Source organism: Mustela erminea, chromosome 21 (assembly GCF_009829155.1).
Source record: "Mustela erminea isolate mMusErm1 chromosome 21, mMusErm1.Pri, whole genome shotgun sequence".
NCBI classification, from domain to species: domain Eukaryota; kingdom Metazoa; phylum Chordata; class Mammalia; order Carnivora; family Mustelidae; genus Mustela; species Mustela erminea.
The window spans coordinates 25,380,279-25,403,723 of record NC_045634.1 but is presented as its reverse complement, the minus strand read 5'-3'; the positions used below and the strand labels follow the sequence as shown (position 1 = coordinate 25,403,723).

The 23,445-nt window shown below is 48.5% G+C and overlaps 1 protein-coding gene across 4 annotated transcripts in view; it reads right to left on the bottom strand.

The window, feature by feature from the left end:
• ACSL1 (acyl-CoA synthetase long chain family member 1) overlaps positions 1–20,453 on the bottom strand; it is a 70,234-nt gene extending 49,781 nt beyond the window's left edge. For 2 of the 4 annotated variants that reach the window (XM_032328805.1, XM_032328806.1), the window contains exon 1: positions 15,635–15,795. The gene's annotated coding sequence lies outside the window, so the exon portion shown is untranslated. Of the gene's footprint in view, positions 1–15,634; positions 15,797–20,054 lie in introns of those variants that run through there. The other 2 variants (XM_032328802.1, XM_032328801.1) reach the window with 2 other exon arrangements.
• Positions 20,454–23,445: the final 2,992 nt, after the last annotated feature.

Below are 23,445 nucleotides of genomic sequence, written 5' to 3'. Positions count from 1 at the left end.
TAATTACTCCCTTCTACTGCCTTGGAGCGGTTCTTCCCAGCTAAGTATAAAAAACCTTAAGCAACACATTTGATTTCCATGAAAGTGAGGCTCTGGATCACCAAGTCAATTCCCAACAAGACTGTAAAAGGAGCAATGAAGCAGAGACACTCTCCCTGCCCATATGCCCAAAGTTAGAAAGAGGACATAAAGCATCTAAAGCATCAAGCTCGACTAATTTATAACCAGTGAGACCAGGGTGATGCCTCACCTGTTCATACCGGCCACCAAGACACAACTTCCAGATGTGCCCCCAAGCAGTGAGATTCCAAATACCATGTGTCCAACTTGAACAGATCAACTTTCAGGGATAGAGGACACGGTCCAAGGTCTACTTATAACAGTTTCTGTAAGCTACGTACATACTTAGGCCACGTGACAAAAAATTACTTGAGAAGTGTGTGCTTTTTCCTATTACATTTCACTGGTATTTTATTAGAGTTCTCTGAGCATGCTTCTTCAAACAGGATCTTTAAACGTGCTTCTTCAAATAGGATTTTGTGCGGTTACGTTGGTTGCCACCACTGAACAAATTCTCCCATGTCACAGGAACACACCTGTACAATGTTAGGACAGTTTAAAAAATGTGCCCGATGGGTCCATATTATATATCTCAACCTCATACCTGATTGCTTGTTAAACTGACTTTTAAAAGCTTTTGATAGTAATATCCACTATTTGCCTTTATAAGGTCAAACCTCCAGAAAAAACAACCTAACGAGTATTACATTTCTTTTCCTTAGAAAAATCTGAAGTCAGTGAAGTAGGCTCTGTGAGGACCCAAGACTTGGACTGGCCGAGGGGGCTTCAGGAAAGGGGCCTTTTCTACCTGATGGGTGTTCAAACTGAGGTGACTGACAGAACCCCCCCCCCCAAATGAGAGCCTGGGTAAGAGAGAGGCACCTTGCAAAATGAGGGAACCTGGGTGACATGAGGACATCAAGACTGACAATTTGGGGGAAATCCTCACCCTCTCTCGGGGCAGCTACATTATTTACTCTTCATGTGTGGACCACGTTCGTGAAGCTTGGAAGTAAGAAACATAACACAAATATACACACAACATTCTGAGAAACAAGGTGGCAGTCAGGGCCAAAGAAATGAGAGAAGAGGTCACACACCCTCAAAGAGGAGCCGTGTGCAGAAGCCACAAAGAGGGCTGGTCCTCAAGGGATTGGTGTGGCCTCTGACCATCAGCTCTGCTTCAGGGTATGGGGACTAAACAGGACGGCTGGAAGCAACTCCCCAGCTCAGCGCTAGGACTTGAGCAGATTAATCTGGAATGAGTGACAGGATGAAACTGGGTTCAGGAGAAGGGAAGGAAGACATTCAGGGAAATCAGTGTGAAATGATTTCTTTGAGAGCCGCTGTGCTAAGCAATCACAAACATGACTAAGCACAATTCTCACAACAGCCCCCACGCAGGGAGATGTTATTAGCTTCAGCTCAAAGATAGGAGGCTGTGCCCGGGGAAAGTCCAATGTCGTGCCCCAGCTCCATGCGAGAACGGAACTAGACACCAGGTCTGAAGGCGAAGCCTGGGGACGCTGAAAGGCACAGGCTGCCACCAAGGCATGCGGTGATTCAAATCTAGACAAAAGTGGGAGGCAATGCGCTGGACGGTAAAAGAACCATGACATGGGGCTTTGAAAAGCGGGGATCTGAACCCCAAAGCTCACCGATAGATGGAGGGACACCCAAATGTGGAACCTGCAGACAACGGAGTATCGTTCAGCCTTTAGAGCAGAAGAAAATTCCGACACGCACCATAATGTGGATGAACCCTGAAAGGACGATATGGGTTCCAGGGACTTTGGATGCGGCGAACTCGTGGAGACAGAAATAGAGGCTACAGGGTGGAAGGTGGGAGGGGCAGGGAGAGTCGCCGCCTCGCGGCAGGGGCTGTGGGTCTGAAAAATTCTGGAACTCCACGGCACTAACGGTTACACAATATTAAGAAAGTGCGTAATGACAATGAACTGTATGCTCCAAAGTGGGTTAAAGGGTAAATTTCACATTATGCCTATTTAACAGTAAGAGGCTTTTAATGACTTAAAAAAAAAAAAACAAACATATTTTGGTATGTGGATATAAAGGGGAAAAAGGAGGAACTGGAGGGCTGGGTTTTCGAGCCCGGAGAATGAACCATAGAATGTGCAAGAAAAATGGGGAGGGGAGGCTGGAAGGTGGTTTGTGGGCTCCCAGCCAGCTTCCCAAGGTCCTGAAAGCTGCCCTCCACCTGTGAGAAGGGTCCACCTTCTCCCCATGCGTCTCTGGGCGAGCTCCCCTCCTGGCGCCTCACCTCAGCAGGGCTAGGAAGGCAAGTGTCCCAGTCTCCACTCCTCCACGGAGCTCCTGACCTTCCCTGGAACACACCAGAAGGTCTTCCCTATGCCTCCATGCCCACTCTGTATCCCCCCCCTTTGCTGTCTCCTTCACCTACAGCCCTTTCCCTGGCACTGTTTTCAGATGTCCAGCCCACCCAAACAGGCCATTTTCTCTCATCAGTTCGTAAGTACATGACCTCCTCAGTCAGAAGCAGTCAGTGTCCCCCTGAATCCTTGAAGGATGCTCCCCGCAGCCCATGGGTGACCCTTCACGCCTCCTACTTCGCACTTGTGGGGAGCATATGCATCTCTCTCTCTCGGGCCGAGGGCCTCTTCCCATCTGTCTTTATATGCCCCGATGCCTTGTCCAGGACAGGTGCTTTATTGACCGTCACTTCGTTGTGAATGACCCTCTGGGATCCTGACCAGTTCTCTGCTACGGGCCCTGGGGAGGGTGTATTTATAGAACAATGATTCTCCAAAGGGAAAGGAGGTATTCCAAGTATTTCTAAACTTTAGCATTCTCCCTCTAAACCCCACATTGTGGCGGCGGCGGCAGCTGCTGGGAGCCCGCGTGCAAGAAGGAAGCAAGCACCCCCACCTAGTGATGCGGGGGGCGGGGCGCGGGGGGGAGAAAAGGTGGGAGACCACTGAATTAAAGCTATTTTTAAAAAATACTCTCCTGCCCATCTTCCCATGATGTTCTCCAATGCCCAGTCGGTTGCATTTCTGTATAATGTCACCTCAAGGTCATCCAAGGACAAGGGTCCTCTCCTCTCCTTAGCAGACATGTAGACATATATTCAGACAGGACTGTGGATCGCTTTTTGAAAGACCAGGGTTGCCCATAAGGAAGGGAAGAGAGCAGACAAATACCTTTCTTAAGTAGAACTGCAAATGTCAGAAGAAGCGCTTGAGGCCTGACACCAGGCTGGCACCCAGCTTCTGGAGGCGAGTCTTCTAGGGCAGAGAAGAGAAGCCTCGAAACCAGAGAAACCTCCCAGGAGCCGCTGGGAGCGACGGCGGGACTGCAGGGAGGCGAGCCCGTGGCACGGCCCACGGCCGCGGGTGGGCGGCCATCTGAGAAAGGAATGCCACGCGCAGGACCTGCCCAGCATTCTCTGGAAGGTAGAGGAAAGAAAGCCGAAGAGTGCTCCTTCCATCACCCTTCGACATAGATACGAAGATCTGTCACGGACAGCCACTTGGGAGAATGCTGACTGCAGTCTGCGCACAAGCGAAGACTTCCAGGTGACATGAGATGGCTTGGATTTAAGAGGAGACGTTTCCATTTAAAAAAAAAAAAAAAAATTCCTAAGGGAAGCAAGGTTTTTCCACTGGTCTTCAAACATTGATTTAATTTTGTTAAGTGAGTCCTCAGAAGCCAAGCCAAGGCAGGGCCGTTTCCCGCTGCGAGGTGGAGAAAGGGGCAGGGTGGGCGGAACGGGCCTCGGTCAGTCACCTCGCTTGAGCTGGTGGACATAAGACCCGCTGGCTAGGCCGACCCAACCCTTCCGTGGGACAGACAGAAGGGGCTTCGGTAGGTCTGGCTTCCCACTCACCCACTGGATCCAACAAGGCACGTGACCTCAGCTGACATCTGGCACGGGAGCCCAAATTATGTCTGGAGGACCACATGTTATGAACATGACACCACGGTCTGGGGGACAGGGCAACACCAGGAGAGCCTATTCTGACAAGAGCTAGGGAAGGAAATAGAATTCAGAACGGACTCTTCACCTTCCCGGCCTGCGATGAACCACAAAACAAGCTCTGGGACAGGAGGCTTCACCTCCTGGGAGGGAAAGACCTTACTAGGAAAGAGGACAAATGTCTTTTGATGTTAGCCATGGCTGGACCCCATGAGGCAGGAACTCTACTCAGGGCTCCAGGATGGGAAGGGGGGCCCATTTGTTTGAGAAACTGCACACAGAGAAGGTACCTAAGTCCGGGGTTCCCCGCAGATGTTGTGTCCAAGAAAACAGGAGTCTCAGAGGCAAAAACCTCATTGCTCTAGGGACTGGCTGTGCCCGCTGAGCTGCTGCCTGTGTGGGCCTCAGAGGGGATCCAGAAAGGGTGGGAACAGAGGAAATGTGCGCCTCCTTCTGTCACCAACACCAGGGAGCATCTCCAAGGCGATGCTACAGAGAGCAGAAGGTGGCCACACAGCCTTGTCTTGAGTCAGGGACTTGGTAACAGATTCCACCCCCACCCAGAAACTCCAGATGACAGCATGACACGGAAAGATGACAAGCAACATTACATTAAAAACTGTCACTTCTATGCTACACCACATAGGTATTTGTTTTGTGATTTTATTAGTCTATGTACTTTGCTATGTTATTACTTTTTTTTTTTATTTCTCAAGATGAAGAAGATATCACTAGGTGAACTCAGTTCATTTCTTCTCACACATACATATTTCCCACCTCTCCAAAAAATGGCCTAGGGCCTTCCAGAAGAGTGACAGATGGGGCAGAAGCCCCATCACCGTCCACCTGGTGTGGGACACTGGTGCAGCCAGTGACCAGCTATGTGGCAACTTCCACCTGAGGGTCTCTCTGAGAAAGGTCCCACCGCGAATGAACAAAATCGCAGGGAAAAAAACCACTCTCCCTCCTCCCTGGCCGACAGAAGGCCAACAGCACGAGGACGCAGTGCTCGTGGGCTTCCTCTGCCTTCGAAGAGTTTAGGGTATCGGTGAAAACAAACACTCCTGCAGGAAAGATTTAATCCAACTATCCCGACAGAAAGTGAAGAAGTGAGTGGTGGAGGGCTTCGGGAGGGAGAAAGCACTACAGCTGGGCTGGTGTGGGGGCAGGGCCTTCCAGAAGGCGGAGGGGAGCAGGCAGAGACCAGTGGGGGTGAGGCAACAGCCCAAGAGCCAGCCCAGGCTGGCAGGCGGGGGCAGGGGCGGCTGGCTGGTCAGGAACCGCAGTGCCACAAACCAGGGTCACAGTCACGCCACCAGTTCACGCTGAGCCCTGGCTGGCTGCAGAAGCTCGTCCCCCTGCAGTGGGGCGTCGTCTGCCAAGCATCCCGTGTCCCCACCAGGGTGAGGCCTGATGCGGGTGACAGAGAAAAAGGAGGCCCAGTCCTTGCTGCTCACAGAGGTCACGACGATCAAATAGCAATGACCTGGCTAAGAAGGCTGAAGGGACACAACGTTGGGTCGAGTTACTTACACCTCTGAAAATAGACCGTGGCTGCAGGGGGGCGGATAAACTAGACGAGCGGCTTAGCCGGGCGGGTAAGTGGGAGACAGAACACCGGCGGACCTCCACCCACACAGAGGAAGGCCAGCCACCCAGGGACGGGACGCTTTCGAGTGTCTGCGGATTTCAGCACAGAAATTAATTGTTTAATTGTCTGTGTCCCTAAACAGCAGCGATGAAGGGAACCTCCCATTATTTTTACCCGGTGGGCTTCCTCAAGGCCAAACAGAGCCTTGGAAGAGCGTGGGAACCCCGAGGCGACCTCTCCGTGTGGTCAGCTCTGGGGGAGACCTCGGTGGTGGTGGAGGAAGTGACACATGAGATGCACACAGGGTTGAAGGATTAAGCTCATTGTATGTGGAGGGAAGGGTGGGGGCCTGGTGACAACCAGGGACAAGGGCTAGAATAACAGCCAGAGTTCAGGTAACTACCAGAGGAGGTGGCAGGTGGCAGGGAAACTGCAAACAAAACACACCCAACAAGCAGCGAAGACTGCTGAAAAATGACACCATGCTCCAAAGGGAAGGAAGAAGAAGAGATGGCCTCCACCGGCTATTACCTACTTGCAACAAGTGACACGAATTCGGGGTCTCTATTTTCCCTTTGTGTTTTTTTTTTTAATTTTATTAGGAAAATGCCCACATGGATTCAAAGGTAATTAGAATAGTTAAGAAGGCATGATGTGCCCCTAATCCCGCTTGAGCTTTATTCAGGACCAACGTTTTACAATTATTGTCTCATTTTACACCCATTGAAACAAAAAGCTTTCAAAACAAAAAGATTTCAAAGAAATGCCACACCTTCTCTCATTCAGGTGACACTTAGGAGGTCCGTCCAGCATGATGCTCGGGGAGTTCTGTGCACGGATCTGCTGGGAGTCACGCTGACTGACCCGTCCCTGAGTCCTGCCGTCTGACTACAGGTTTCAACAAAGAAAGCCAACCTAAATATTGACTTAAGTGCCATATGCAGCATGATTTTTAATTGTCACCCAAGGGAAGGTCCGTATGTTCAATTGAGAATATTTCCTGTGTATGCACTCTATATCAAACATTGCTCTAGCCTCAGGGGAGGGACACAGCATAAAATAAAAAATAAAACCTTTGTCCTAGGGATGCCTGGGTGGCTCAGTCAGTTAAGCATCTGCCTCTGGGACCTGGGATCAAGTCCAATATCAGGCTCCCTGCTCAGTGGGGAGCCTGCTTCTTCCTCTCCCTCTGCCCCTCCCCCTCCTTATGCTCGCTCTCTCTCTCTCTCTCTCTAAGAAATAAATAAAATCTTTAAGAAATAAAAAAATAAAATAAAATCTTTTTCCTAATGAGGCTTCTACATTGTTAAGCTTTGGTCCAAAGTCAAAATATACTCTGGGTTTAACATGACTCTTCTGACATAAGAGGCCAAATTAACATGAGTCACAACCTAGTTTTGCAAAGCAGTTTTGATTCCCCCTTAACTGACAAACTGAGTTCTCACTCTCTCTCTATTTTTTAATGGCATTTATAGGTATCCTGCCATGCTGATGTACAAAGAAGGAGTTATTTTCTGGTTCTCTCAACTTTTTAAAATGCATCCAGAATAATAAAGAAATGGGTACGTAATATGGAAATGCACCCATCTATGAACTCTAGACATCTGCAAATATTTTCTGAACATTGCAATATATATATATATATATATATATATATATATATATATATATGAATTTAACCTAAAAAGTAAATAGCTGCAGAAGTTCTAATGCCTCCACTCTGCACCCTGGGTGGTCTTCCCACTTCGGGGCGCGGGGCACGTGTGCTCCGTTTTGGAAACTACCACTGAGCAGTACCCGCAAATTCTGCGAGCACCTGCCTGGCCGGAGTCTCTGTCAGCTCTTGAGTATGGGAGACCAACAAACAAAAGTGCTAACTGGAGCCCCCTGAAAAGTGTGCCACAGCTAGGGGGCAGTGTTACCAGTTGGGGACAAAGCCCACACACAGACGTCCCACTGAAGAGGGAGACAAAGACACTCAACATTGCCCATGAGGGCAAGAAGTGTTCTGGAGAGGACAGGCTTTGCCAGGGATGTCGCCGGGGCAAGCGTGAGGGCCCAAATGGACTGGGCCAGCTAGTCTGGAGGAAGGAGAACCAGTACCCCAGAGCCACAGGGGATCCACGGCGCGTATCTCTGAACCCTATCAGGAAAACACAGGCTGGCTCTGCCTTCCAAGTCGAGCCTGTGTCTGGGCCCGCAGCCACACCTCTCTAGACCACGGTTCTGGCCTCTGGGAGGTGGCTGGTTGGACTGCTTGACAGGCAAGTTCCCTGCCAGCTCCCCATTCTGGGGTACCTCAGAAGCCTGCGTGACGCACAATGTGGGTAATTGTCCCTAGAGAAGGAACAAACAGCTAATTGACCATTTTACTAGTGGCACGGAGACAAGGTATGGTTTTAAGTAGAACTACCAGGTAAATGAAGACTAGGGTACAGTTACGTAAGATTATCTAGAACCTGACACTGATCTGCCTTCTTCCCACTACAAAGCCTATAGCCACCTGCTGTTTGAAAATCTCCGGAAGTACCCTGCAAACGATACCTCAGATATACCCCTAGACATTAAGTTCAACCCAATGAAAGTTCAGGCTTTGGTCTAGTGATTTTTGATGCCTTGATCTTACCTACAAGATCTAAGCTTTGCCCAGAACCATAATACACAAACCTGGGGCATCTAAAAGTCTATTCTTGTCAGCCAGTGACTCCCTTCTATACCTGACCATCGGAACGTCTCCTGGTCTCAACCAACCATCAGGCGGTATTAAGTGCTTACTCGCAGTAAGGTCCCATGTTAAACGCTGCTGAAAACTCACAGATGACAATGACTAGGTCTGTTAAATGCCCAGAGCCTAGAACGGAGCTGCGGAGCCTATGTGAGGGAATAAGATATGTTCACGTGAAAGACAAATGAAGGATGGAGGGAGTTATTCCAAAACAGGAATAACCAGTACAGCCAGGCATCAACCAACTGGGAGCGAAGTAAGCCACTGGCCCACAACAGGCTCAGGAGAACCCGGATGAACCAGGCTTGAACGCTTCCAAATCAGAATTAGGGGTGGGGGCCCTTAGGGTGGCAGCTATTTCTACCCAGTATGGGAGTGTTTCCACATCTGAACCATCATCGTGGCTGCGGGCACACCGCCGCTCGCTGAATGTCAGCCCGGGGTTCCAGTGAGTGATGGGGATTCTCTAAGGAGCAAGGCTCTGAAGAAGGGGGGTGTGATAAGGACTCGCAGACAGGTCATGCTAAATGCACAGGGTCCCTGGGGTCCTTCCAGGACATAGGAAAGCCAGTCAGGCAGAGGAGAGAGCTCACGGAAATGTTCTTGGGAGGCAGAGATCTTGATGCAACACTATGCTTCCAGAGTCTGCCTTTCCAGAAGTCCCAGGATGTGGTAGCTGGGGAGATATAAGGTAAACTGCAAGCTGGAAGCAAAGTCTAGAAGCTCATGAGAGCCAGGCTGAAGACTTGGGGCTTTCTAAAGGGAGTCCTGGAAGCCTTCTGGGCAGAAGGGAGGGATTAACTCAGAGTTCTGCATTAGGAAAAGTAATCACCCTCCCTCTCTCTCTCTCTCTCTCTTTTTTTTAAGATTTTATTTGTTTATTTGACACAGAGAGATCACAAGTAGGCAGAGAGGCAGGCAGAGAGAGAGTGGGGGAAAGCAGGCTCCCCGCTGAGCAGAGAGCCCGATGCGGGGCTTGATCCCAGGACCCTGAGATCATGACCCGAGCTGAAGGCAAAGGCTTTAACCCACTGAGCCACCCAGGCGCCCCTCTCTCTCTCTCTCTTTTTTTTTTTAAACGAAGGGTCTCTGCTGTCTAAACCAGAGGTGATGGGGCTATGGATTGGGCGGTGATGCCCAGGAGGAAATGGAAGAATGGCTATGTGTTGTGCAACCCTGTACACAGAGTAAATTAAGAAAAGCAGATTGCAGGGCACAAATCAGAGAGTACATCGAGATCTGGTCATTCCCCGAACAGGCCCAGGAACAAACTCCCCTGTGTGTCATGGCCAGAGGGGAACACAGGTTGTGTAACCTGGGCTCAGTCACCCATCTCCCAAACAACAGGTTTGCCAAGAGAGCAAATTAGTCTATTTCAGTGTGGTGGGGGCCTGGGGTTGCTGGGAAGTCCCTCAGACCAGGGTGACTGAGGAAGCGAAGTGCCTGAGCTGGGGTCCCTACCCTGGCCCCCTTCGACCATGGCAGCCCTGCTTTTATTTGCTATCTTGGGGTTCTGCCTAAAACTGTACTAGAAAAAAGGCAGCCCTCCCCACTAGAGGATACCACTGTGCCTTCAAACCCTGAAAATGCACAATTCTGTTCTCTTGTCTAAAACATGCTGAGAAAGTCTGTTTCTGGTAAAAAGTGCCCTAAGATATGCAGCGGAAAGCAAATCTATGTGCCGCAGCGAGGCTGAGCACTTCCTTAAGCAGGTGAGGCTTGAGCAGCTCTGCTAAGCCTGGGTCCCTGGCCTCAGCCATGCAGCTCTTCCTTCCACACACCTGATGCATTAAGCATGCGCCTCGACGGTTCACCAGTCTTAGGAGACCAACTTCCAGGGCAGGGCAGGCACAGCCTTTTACTCTTTAATTCTCTAGAAAGTCAAGCTGCTTAGCCAGTGATCCTGCTACTCACTAAACTGAGCTGAACCAAAATTTGTTGTCCTTTTCGGCACTCTGGTGGTCCGAGACTGTAAAAATGAGACAGGGAAATAGCAAGGGGCAGTGACATGGAGACTGTTCTCAGTCTCACCACCAGCTGGGTAACCTGGAACTTTCCAGACACTCCCTGGACCAAGAACGTTTCAAGGTCTTCAGAGGTAGCGGAGCCAATTAATTAGGAGCTCTGACCCTGAAGCCTGACTACGCGTCCCGCTGTGGGTGACTTAATCCCTGCACCTGTTTCTATATCCTTTGTAAAACAGGGATAATAGCAGGACTTACTTTGCAGGGCTGTTGGGAGGCTTAACTGAGTCAACACGTGAGAAGCACTGAGCACAGGGCCTGGCGCGGTTGGCTGTTATCACCACCTCTCCGGTCCCGAGCCTGAGCCTGCCCCTGCCCGGGCTGGGACCACAAGGTTAGTCATCTGACACTGCCCTGCTTTGTAGGTGACAGCTGAGCCTTGGGGCAGAAACTAGTCTCTGTAGCAACTTTCTTTTTACTCTAGTTGTTAAAAGAATAAACGGTATTTGAGGTATTTGGGCCTTAGCTCTACAGACATTTCTCTCTTAACAAACCTGAGGGGGAAAGTACCCATTTCTCTTGCAGCCAAAACTGTGCATATGGACAGATAATACATTTATCAGAAGGCCTTCCAGAATGAGGAAATGGTATAAACAGCAATCCACATTTCCTCCTCTGATGCCCTAATTTTTTCCATTTCTCTTTCCAGACCATGAAATCCTTATTTCGACAGCTTCTGACTAGAACACATGAACCCCAAAGTCCATTAAAACCATTCATGAACAGGGACGCCTGGGTGGCTCAGTTGGTTAAGCAGCTGCCTTCGGCTCAGGTCATGATCCCAGCGTCCTGGGATCGAGTCCCACATCGGACTCCTTGCTCAGCAGGGAGCCTGCTTCTCCCTCTGCCTCTGCCTGCCTTTCTGTCTGCCTGTGCTTGCTCTCTGCCCCCCTCTCTCTCTGATAAATAAATAAAATCTTTAAAAAAAAAAAAAACCATTCATGAACAAAAATAATTTTCAAATCACTGTCCATTCCAACAGTTTTAGAGCAGAACATGCCCTAATTTCTTAAAAAGATACATTTAAATATATGAGAAGCTTGGCAAACTGTCCTAAAATAGTTATTCTTAAATATTCAACAATAGGGGCCCCTGGGTGGCTCAGGCAGTTCAGCATCCGACTCTTGATTTTAGCTCAGGTCACGATCTCGACGCCCTGGGATCAAGTCCCATGTTGGGTTTGGTACTCAGCAGGGAGTCTGATTGAGGATTCTCTCCCTCCCCCTCTGCCCTTTCTGCCCCACCCCCACACACATGGTGCCCTCTCTCTCTCTCTCTCTCTCTAAAATAAGTAAATATTTTTAAAAAATATATCCAACGATAGGAAAAGGGTAAATGAATTGGGACATATCCCATATACCACGTTATGCAGTTATCCTCAAAAGTCATTTTTTGAGGAGCAGGTAACAACATGGAAAAATGTTCACAATATAACTTACGTGATTAAAATTAAGTTATCAAAATTTTTATATTTGGGGAGCCTCGGTGACTCAGTCATTAAGTGTCTGCCTATGGCTCAGGTCATGACCCCAGAGTCCTGGGATTGAGCCCTGCATCGGGCTCCCAGCTCAGCAGGGAGCCTGCTTCCTCCTCTCTCTCACTCCCCCTCCTTGTGTTCCCTCTCTCTCTGTCAAGTAAATAAATAAAATCTTGAAAAAAATTTTTTATCTTCAATTAAAACTATATGCTCAAAGCAAAAAAGGCAATTGTTTAGAAAAACACAAAAAGGAAATGCACAAAAATGTGAACAGCATTTATTCTCTTGAAGACTGTTTTTTAAGAGCTCCCAAATTTTCTATAAGCATAGATTCCTGTTATAATATAAAAAACATATAATATATATTCCTATTTTAATATAATTCTATAACAAAAGCATACATTCCTATTATAAATACTTTCGTATTTATATACTATATACACTTTTTTAAATTATAATTTTATATTTTATATTCATACACACACACATACACATACATATATAGGTTTTCTAAGGCAAATCATTTTGACTTAGGTATTAGTTTTCAAGTTTTCATGTAAAACTTGAAGACTGGCAACTAACTCATGAAGAGAATTCGGCCAGGTACCCACACAGAGCCACCAGTTTTGAAATCTTAGATTTTGCAAACAAGACATTTGCCTCTAGCCACAGGCATTCTCCCACGCAGGCAGCACAGGGCAACAGAGCGCTCACCTCCACCTCAGCTTTTGTCCAAAAAATGTGCCCTCTGTCCAAGCCAGCCACATTTCAAGCAAGGCTCGTTCCATATTTCATGGTCCCCTCTTGATTCCAAAAGGTTACAACTCAGTCAAGAACTTCTGAATGTGAGGATGTAAAAAAGGCAGGAAAAGTAACCTAACACAGACTACACAATAGTTTTCTCTCATCCTTGCGGTCTGGGCAATTTTTTCACAATTCTGTATCACCTTGGGCTTCCACAAACTAGAAATTCCTAGGCGCTGTCTGTCATTCCCCATTTTAGTTAAGGAACTGGAGATAAAATGATCATTTCTGAGTTGCAGCCAGAAACACTGGTAAAACTGCTTCTATTCTAGTTCTTAAGCTTTACAAACTTGGGTTTCTTTAAAAGCTCTCAGAGAGGGGCACCTGGGCGGCTCAGTCAGTTAAGCGTCTGCCTCGGGCTCAGGTCATGATCCCAGGGTCCTGGAATCCAGCCCCAGATCCCTAGGTCCCCAGGTGTCCAGGTGGGGGCTCCCTGCACAGTGGGGAGTCCACCTCTTCCCTGTCTCTCTCCCTACTCATGCTCGCTCGCTCTCTCTCTTTCAAATAAATAAATAAAATCTTTAAAAAACAATTTTTTAAAAATAAATTAAAAAAAAAAAAAAAGCTCTCAGAGCCCCTTTAAGTATGACAGTGTTTAAAACTAAACCCAACCCCTGGCAGCTTCAGATCAGCTCCGTTCAGAGATGCAACCTCTAGGCATGAATGTCAAAGAAAAGTGTCCCTAAGATATTTGTCTGCCCAAGCTGGTGTGACAACCTACAGTAAAAACCTCTGGCACCTTCAGTCTACCTCCTCTGACTGAGCTGCCCGTGAGAGAGCAAGGCTTGAAGACCACGGTTTCAAGTTAGGCTGTAAGATACCAATAGCTTGGAGCTGCCTTAAAGGAAGTTCTTCTGTATTTTTGAACACAAGAGTCTAACCCATTGCATCATCCAAACAATACTGTTCATAAAACATTGTTAATGGATCCTAACTCAACAGATTTTGTATATAAGAGAGAGTAAGTGCCAAAGAATAATGGACAGATGCTTTATGGGGAAAGTTTGCGCAATAAATTCAGCAGCTGACCTTAAAAATTATATATTCATCTCAGGTTCTTGAGTGTCAACATCTAGAAATTACTAGTATTTCGTAGTCTTGGTCTTTCCAGAGAAGTGAAACTTGAAGAGAGAGAGGAGAAATCCCCAGCTGTAAGGACAAACCAGTCTGATCTTTCCCTGGCCCCTCTTCTGAACAGGTCCATTTTCCACAACACTGCTACCTCAAAAACAAAAGATGTGGTAAAGCCTGGAGGCATGACACTGTGGCATGCGAGGACACTTTGAGTTCTTTCAAGCTCCATTCAGAAGAGAGAGAGCCATGACAACTCTTCCTCTCTGATACAAACAGAAACTAGTCCCTACCTGCATTTGTCCCAAGTAGCTCTCTCTCAAATGTCCCAAATCAAAAAGCCCAGAGATCTCTTTCTAGTCAGGCTGCCAGCAATAATAATAAAATTACTGCCAAAATATGCATGACATAGACAGGAAGGAAATAGGTCAAAATGCTTATAATTGCGAGGGAAGGGTGATTTAAAAAAAAAAAAAGCTTCTCTGTTTACAGTAAATGCAAAAAACAGAGGTGTATAATATATGGCCTATGATAGGTCTACATCATTTAAGTGAGGAAGGTAAGTATGAAGTTTGCTTTTAAGGACTGTGTTTTTCCAGTCATAGAATCTTAGCTCATGAAAGGCTTCAAGCCTAATGCGGTCTTTTCACAAATAAGGAGTCAAGTTTCAGACTGGAAGGGATTCTCCCAGTTGAGTGAGGACTAGAAAGAAAGCCTCCAAAGACCCGCTCCACCATGTTGGCAAGCAAGATTTCCTCTAATAAAGTTCAACCTCCTCGACCCCACTCATCCGCCAATCTAAGCTGCCGTCTCCACTTGAAAGTGCAGAATCAACCAGAAATTTTGTTTGTGTTAAGCAAATAACTGCTTACATTGAGGTAACCACAGGGGATATTTGTGTCAGAAATTGTGAGATTTCATGTTTTTCTCATGCTAAGCAATGACAAAAATAAATAAATAAATAGATAGATAGAGAAATAAATAAATAAGAGGAAGGGTATTGACAGTCGGGGGCACTTCGGATACTCCTGCACCAAGAAGATGCTTAAAAGTGTTAACTTCAAAAGACAACACTTTTATCAAGGTCTTAATTAAGCTCCATAACCTTGAAGGTAGGCGGATCGGGGAAGGGGTCTGAGATTTAACACACACACTGATCAGTGTCTGTCTCTAGGTCCGAGTCCACGTGTCCATTCAAGCCGTTTACCACCACTCTCTGTTTACGCCGCAAGGAGATAAGGCATCATTTCTGCTTCCTAATTTCAAAACACAGGCTTCGTACGTGAGTGACTCCAGCACCGCTGTGTGCAGCGGCTACGGGCACTCTGGAGACACCGCGAGAATTTCTACACTTGGCAACCGGCTTTTGGATGCTGCCTTTGACCTTTCCGCAAGCGCCCCGCGCAGGGGCCACTGTCACGCCGCGGCAGCAGGACCGTCCAGCTCCGTGCTTCCAGGCGCGGTCCGAGCGCGCCTCAAAAACCCTGCCACGGGGCCAGGAAGGACGCCCGTGGCCGAGAGACCACCGGTCCCAGCCCCGCGGGATCGTCCCTGGCACGTGAAGCTCGGGGTCCGCCTTCCGGGCCGGGCCGGTCCCCGCCGCCACACAAACGAGAGGCCGATCCCGCGGCGCGCGTCCCCCGGACCCCGCCGCGCACCAGCCCCGCTCCCGCGCAGCCCGGGCATCCCCGGCTCAGGCACAGGAAGCGGCCCGAAGGCCTCTGCCACCGCGGAAAGAGGAGCCGAGGGCAGAGGCCGGAAAAGCAGAACGGCCCTGGGAGCCGAGGGGAGGCTCACGCGTCTCCGCGGCGGCCGCCGCCTCCCGGGCTTGGGCCGGCGGGGCAGCCTGAGCCCCCGCGCCTCCACCGAGACCACCGGCGCCGCAGCCGGAAAGGACGCGGCTCCCCTCGGCAAGAGCACTCACCTCCTCGGCTGGCCGGCCGCTACGCCGCCAGCTGTCACCACAGCCCACTGCCTGTTCAGCGCCCGCTCGGATGCTATTTAAGGGCGCCGCCGTAGAGCCGCGGCGCCCTGGCTGCGCCCCAGCCTCCTCCGCCGCGGAGCCAAGCCGCTCGCCGGTGCGCCAGCCGCGCCCGCCCCGCCCCGCCCCGTCTTGTCCCGCCCCGCCCCGCCCCGTCTTGTCCCGCCCCTCCCCGCCCCCCGTCCACAAGCCCCGCCTCCGCCAGCAAGCCCCGCCCCCGACGTGCGGCTGCCTGCCTCCCGGCCGGAGGAGCACAAACCTGCCTGCGTGCGGGCGGGTGCAGGGAGGCAACGAGCAAACTCAGCAGGAGTCGCTTCGCCTGCCTTCCATTTCATAGCGAACCTGCGGAAGGGCGAAGGGTGTATCATAGAGCCTCAGCCTAGAAGCCCGGCCAGCTCTGGGGTCCCGTTGCTGTGGGGACCGGAAGACGCCCTTTTGCGTCCTCCACTCCCAGTTGCCTGCCTTGCTGACTTTTGGCGACCGGGGTTTCTCTGCAGGCAGAGACCCGGGGCGGGGTGGGGAGCTTCCATGGCCTATTTTCTTTTCTTTTCTTTTTTTTTTGACACTCACTTGCGGAGCCCCTTTTTACCCGATTTCACCACGGTCCCCACATGGGGTTTTGCCACAGTCCCTGGCAGGGAAGACTGGTCTGGACTTCTGCAATGTCTTGATCGTGAAGCAACTCCGGACCTATCATACTGGTCTAGTTACAGCAGAATGCAGATCCAACGTTACTCAAGGACAATATCCACCTGCCAAGTTCTTGAGGCCTCTATCTCCAATTCAGCCCTGGCTGGGGTTTTGAGGGGTTCTGCATCTGTGCAATGCCCATTTGAACTTCTTCAGGTCCTATACCAAATGTTATTTTTCCTCCCAGCACCTGAGGTCTGCCAGTGTCCTTAACCTCTAGTAACGGTGGTTCAGGTTACAGGGGTGCTTGCGCCTGGTATTGGGAGGAGAGCTGCTATCTAGTACTTCTTTAAATTTGCAGCATGAAAAGCATTATTGTGATGATAAACCCCTCTGGAAACAACAGCCACAGTGTACTGAAACAGTCACACACGTTATCTCCTTGAATCTTCATCATAACCCTATGAGGTGGATGCTGACATGATTCTCCTTTCACAGATGAGGGAGAAACTGAGGCACAAAGGTTGAATGCTACTGCAGACAAAACCGCACTTGGAACTCACGCAGTCTGCTTCCAGAGCACGCCCATAATAACCACTGGACTACACTTTGTCCTTACGTTTTTGCGAGCCGTGCTCACCGGAGGTGGTCTCAAGCATATCAAGTTCACTCAAGCAAGTCATATCCCAGGGACTTTCCTCCCAAAGTGTTCCAGGCACTATAGGACAGTGATGGCGAGGGCAACCCATGCTCCAGTGGCCTCTGCAGCAGCACAGGACTCCACAGACTAAGATGAAAAACGGGCTCCACTTTCCTTTCTGTTGGTTTTCACTTGGCTAATCCTTGGTTTGTCTGCTCAGATCTCTTCCTCCTCACCTGTGATTTCATCACTCGTAGCCTCTTCTGTTTTTCTCTTGCTTCTCCAACCAGTCCTTCAGCCCCTCCTTATGCACTTCAAAGTTCTCTGCTGTAGTGGTTTGTCAGGGCTGCCATTACAAGTATCACAAACCAGGGAGCTTACACAACATAAATGTATTGTCTCGGAGTCCTAGAGGCTGGAATTTCAAAATGAAGGTGTGGGCTAGGGTTGGTTCCTTCTGAGGGCAGCGAGGGAAGAATCTGCTTCAGGCATCTCTCTTTGGCTTGGAGAAAACTGTCTTTTCTCTGGGTCTCCTCACCCGGTTTTTCCACTGTGTGCGTTGTGACCACATGTCTCCTTATGAGGACATCAGTCGTATTGGATCAGAGTTCACCGTAAGGGCATTAATTTGATGACCTCTGTGGAGGCCCTATCTACTTGGGAGTTAAGACTTCAACAAATAAATCTGGGGAGAGGAAGAGATGCAATTCAACCCACAACGTGTGACAGCTGTCACTGACTATCTTCCCTGTCGCTTCCCCCTCCAAGACCCTTTTTTCCTAGTCGGTTGGCTCTTCCTTGGTTTCTAGCTCTAATGCTGGTAACTGACCCCTGAGAATGAGAAAGGCACACAATCAGGAATTACATCTCAATTCCTACTCTCTCTGGTAAAGCTGCTGTATGATATAGGGAAGGAAGCAAGTTCAGGTTTTTCCTCTGGAAAAAAAGGGTACTAGACTAAATAATTCCTCAGGTCTCTTTCATAGCTATCACTTAAAAACAAAACAAAACAAAACAAAAAACTTATCTCAAAAAAAGTTTCACAACGTATAGGGTTTCACAACATACAGGGTTGTTCCATGACCATGAAATAAAGACTTTGAAGGCAGGCAGAACTGCACAGTGGTTAAAAACATTGGCTAAGCCCATTCTCTTCCTCTGTAAGACAGGAATAATGGCACCCACCTTAGGAGGGCGTCAGCCCATCGCCTTAGTTTTCTCATTAAATGAACGTTCCAGGCTCCACGGTGCGGGGTTCCATTTTGTGACTTGGAAAGATATAGGAACACAGACTTAAGTCCCTTTTCCATCTTCTTTTTTTCCCCAAACATTTCTGTAGCCACCCGAACAAAAGGCAATTGGGTGTTGCAATGGAGCAAATCTAATGGAAATTTAAGTCTCTGATCAGTTGTTCTCAGTCCCATATTGGCTTGATTAAAATGCTATGGCTAACTCTGGCTAGATCCAGATCTATCGAACACCAGTTGATCCATTTTCTGGAGAAGCTAAACAGAATCAAGGTCCTTTTGGAGACAAACTGAGGGACAGGTTGACAATGATCTTGTCTCAAAAGCTCCCACTTGTGATTGCCAGCAGCAGAATTGTCACTATTATTGATCTTCTGTATCTACCGATTTTGAGCACGGTCATCTGCAGGATAACCACATCCATTAATAGTGGCCGATGTGCTTTTAATTCCAGGATGGCTAAAGAAAGGGTTGGCATCAGTGGCTGGTGCTTCTCACTCAGTCTCTTTTGAGGCTACATCTGCACTAGGCATATATCCCTCTCCCCCGTGAAACTGTTAGTGTCTAGATAGCGGGACTGCATGCCATTAATCTCAGATTTGCTGGGCTTCCAGCAATAGGAAGAAAGGATGTTTCCACCAAACTGACACTGTTCTATCACTACTGGTGATTATCACATAGTCTCCAGTGGCCCTCATTGAAGCCATAGTCTTCCCTTCTCCCACGCCCCTTTTACTGCTGCTATGCACTTGATCCTCTGACTTCATTAACTTTATGAGGAGAGTTAGTCTACAGCTCTCTAGTCAGTAACCTCCATGGGTGTACCCCTCTTCCCACTGGGAGGCTCCCAGAGGCTCTCCGAGGCTCTTGTCCTGCTGGGTGGAAATACCTGCAGATTAAGAGCAAAGCCTTAGAGTCAGACTGCTTGGATTCAAATTCCGCAATTTACTGGTCCCAGACCTTGGGCAAAAAACCCTCTAATCCCTAGCTTTTTTTTTTTTTTTAAGATTTTTATTTATTTATTAAAGAGAGAGAGAGCATGAGCAGGGGGAGGGCTTGAGGGAAGATGGGGGAAGCAGACTCCCCACCAAGCAAGAAGCCTGACACCCATCTCCATGCGGGGCTCCATGGCAGGACCCAGAGATCATGACCTGAGCTGAAGGCAGACGTTTAAGCAACTGAACCACCCAGGCACCGCTAATCCCTAGCTTTCTTATCTGCCAAGTGAGTATGATATCCTAGGGCAGCCAATCTAAATCACAATCCGTTGTAAAGTGCACCATTATAGTATGTATCTCTGAGAAAAAATAATGTTCCACATTATATTTGCAACATCACAGTTGACAGATGAACCCTATATTGCTTGACTTTTACTGCATAACAAATCACCTTAAACCTTAGCAGCTAGGGACGCCTGGGTGGCTCAGTTGGTTGGACGACTGCCTTCGGCTCAGGTCATGATCCTGGAGTCCCGGGATCGAGTCCCGCATCAGGCTCCCAGCTCCATGGGGAGTCTGCTTTGCTCTCTGACCTTCTCCTTGCTCATGCTCTCTCTCACTGTCTCTCTCTCAAATAAATAAAATCTTTAAAAAAAAAAACAAACAAAAAAAAAACCTTAGCGGCTAAATGTCGGTCTTCGGCTCAGTCATTATCCCAGGGTCCTGGAATCAAGTGCCTGCATCCGGCTCAGTGCTCAGTGGGGTTTCTGCTTCTCCCTGACTTCCCCCCACGCTCACTGCTTGTGCTGTCCTCTCATTCTCTCTTTCTCTCACAAATAAATAAATAAATTTTTAAAAAAGAAAAAAAAAACTTAGTGGCTTAAAATAACAACCATTTATTAGCTCACAGTTCTGTGGCTGGGTCCATGGGCTGGGTTCAACCAGGTAGTTCCTCTGCTGGTCTCTCCTGAGCTCGCTCTCTCTCTTGCCGCCAGTCAGCCAGTAGATAGATGGGCTGGATGGTTCGAGAATGGCCTCAGTCACTTGGTCGTCAGGCTGTTTGCTGGGGTCCCTTAGTTCTCTTCCAGGTGCCCACTCCAGGGAGCTAGTTCACGTGTGCTAAAATGGTGGGCTCAGGGCTCCAAGCTCAGCAAAGGGGACAAGCCCTGATGTGCAACTGTTTTTCAGATGCCATGTCTGCCGCCATTCCAAGAAAGCCACATGACCAAGTCAAGTATCCATGTGGGAAAGGATTACCCAAGGACATCAATTCAGAGGGGAACTATGGTGACCATGTTGCAAAAAATCTGGAAAAAAAAAATATGCATTTAAGAATACACAAAATATAGTAGTAGCGATGGATGTTAAAGATTTATTAGGGTGATCATATCATAATATACATATATCGAATCATTATACTATATACCTGAAACTAATATGTTATATGTCAATCAACCTCAACTTGAGAAAGTAGAGAAGAAACATATTAGCTGAAGTGAACATAGAGTTTAAGAATATTTACTTTGTAGCTTTGTTGGTGGAGGGACCCCCCCCCCCCCATGCTTAAGGAGATGAGAGGCAAATGTTCTGGAAAGCAGAAGTCATTAGCTTCTAGCAGAGGCAAGACCTTTCTCTGGGACTGGAGGCAAAGAAGTTCAAGTTGGTACGGATAAAGTTTGAAAATAGTAGAGTTCAAAGAGGAAGGAATCAGGCCCTCCACTCTTGTGACCAAAGTAAATAAAATATTCTTCATTCTAAAGAATATAGAGTCGTGATGCCCTTTCTCCCTCCGCATTCCTCCAGAGATTGCAGTCCTGAGCTCCCTCTGTTTTCACAGAAGAAATAGGGTTTTTACAGGAAAAGCCAGGCTTCTGTGAGTTTAGCCTTGATCAATTTTAAATCATGACTGTCCAGTTCATTGGCTAGTGCTGGTATATACTGTTTCCCTAAGAGTTTCTACCTTTGAGCATTTCTGGCGGGTCTAGCCTTCCTTAAACTTCAGTAAGCCAGCACGGTTTATCAAACTAAAGTTCCCAATTCATAACCACTGATGCTCTGATAAAATAAGCATTTCTGCTTTAAAACTTGGAGTGTCCCTTTGAACAGTTTAGGTTGACAAGATGAAATATATCAGCAAAAGAGCTCCTTTCAGGGTACTTAAATATTAATCACACCCCTGCCTTCCAAACATTGCGTTCTCTCTTTGTTCAATAACCCCTCCACTGACCAATAGAGGAATACAGAAGCCAACACTGCTGAGAGTGTGTTTTCTGCTTATTAGAAGAAAATTAAAAAAAAAAAAAAGAAGAAGAAGAAGAGGAAAACCATAATTTCTTAAGAAAATAAAATCCTGGGGCACGTGGGTGGCTCAGTAGTTAAGTGTCTGCCTTCCGTGCAGATCCTGATCCCAGAGTCCTGGGATCAAGCTCTGCACTGGGCTCCCTGCTTGGCAGGAAGCCTGCTTCACCCCCTCCCACTCCCCCTGCTTGAGTTCCCTCTCTTGCTGCATCTCTGTCAAATAAATAAATAAAATCTTCTGGGTGGCTCAGTAGGTTAAGCCGCTGCCTTCGGCTCAGGTCATGATCTCAGGGTCCTGGGATCGAGCCCCGCATCGGGCTCTCTGCCCAGCAGGGCGCCTGCTTCCCTCTCTCTCTCTCTCTGCCTCTCCATCTACTTGTGATTTCTCTCTGTCAAATAAATAAATAAAAATCTTTAAAAAAAAAAAATTAAATACAATCCTATGTCTGATTCCTGAATAAACACTGGGATAGATCTGGACAGACAGGCAGATGATGATAGGTAGGTAGATAGATAGATAGATAGATAGAGATAGACAGAGGGATAGATATGATTGGAGTATGCTGGGCCTTTGGGGACCAAGGGTCATCTTGGATCCAAGAAAGGATTTTATTTAAGAAAAAAAGCAGGGTGGGGGTGGTTAGTTGCCCTGTGAGATAATGTCTGTGAAGCACTCAGTACCTAGTACCGAGCTCGATAAATACTATTGCTTTTGCTTCTCTTTGGAAAGCCTTTGTAGCTTATGCTTCTTTCTACCTGCAACCCTGTAAAGTCTTATTCATCATCCAAAACCTAACTCAGGCATCCCTTTCTCCAGGACACACACATGGACACACACACACACATAATGTGTTGTCCCCAGAGCCGTGCTAGCCTGCACATGGAATGTGTGGCCTGTTGTAACTAACAGATTGTTCCTTCTGTGCTTCGAGGCCCATGGGCCTGGCTTTGAGCTCCCTGACAGCGGACATTCTGTGTCTAGCCATCTCCTACCCTCCTGTCAACGCGACACTGGACACTCGATACCCATTTATTCAACGGAACAGCTCTGCCGCCTCCAATAGAACAGCTTCTCATTCCCCAAGTGTAATTGTTCTTTCCTCTGGAGTTGCTCCCATGGCTCTTTGTAATGTTTCCATCGTAGGACTTGTCACACTCTGTTGTGATGACCTGTTGGTGTAACACGCACACGGACAGAATGTGCGTGATTCTCCCTGATATCACACAGATTCCCCCCTTCCCTATGCCTGATAGTAGTCGGGAGTACTCTGCAGATTCCTGTAAATGAATAAAAACTGTTTCAAAGGCCCATTCTAGTTATACTCAGAAAGGCCTGTGGCCTAGAGGTCCAGCGGAAAATTAGATTTAATATTAATTCCTCAGTTATCTCTAATCCTACCCTCTCCTCTCAGGTGGCAATGCTGTTCCCTTACCACATGCTTGGGAGAGTGGTCAGTGGAGGCCCAGCCCCGGTGCCTGGGGCCTCTCCCACCTCCTACCGCCCCCCAGCCCCCTAGCCCCACCTGCCACCACCATCAAGGAAATATTATGTGGCAGGCCCACAACACCCAGCAGTATTTTAAGTTTCTCTCAGTGAATAGAATGTGGCTGAAAACACCACGGGGAGTGCAGGGGACTTGGACCAGATCGTTGGCCACCCCAGTTCCTGGGGACAGGACACTGGTAACCCCCCCCCCCCCCAGGGTTGGCACATCAGCTCCGAGAGGTGTTGAAACTGGGCGAATGGAGCAACACGCAGCCTCCCTTCGATCCGCCGGGGCTTCTCCTTCATCCCCACTGCACCAGCCCGCCCTCTAAACGCCGCCCCGAGCCCACGCCTCCGCCTACTGGAGACTGCCACGGCCCACCTTGAGAATCTGACGAACGCTATTGGATCCTCACTTCCTAAGTGTTTATCACATGCTGTCTGTGGGTGTCCGAGGATCCCTAGGTTAAGAGCCTCTGATCGAACAGAAAGAGTATTCAACGGGGGATTATAAA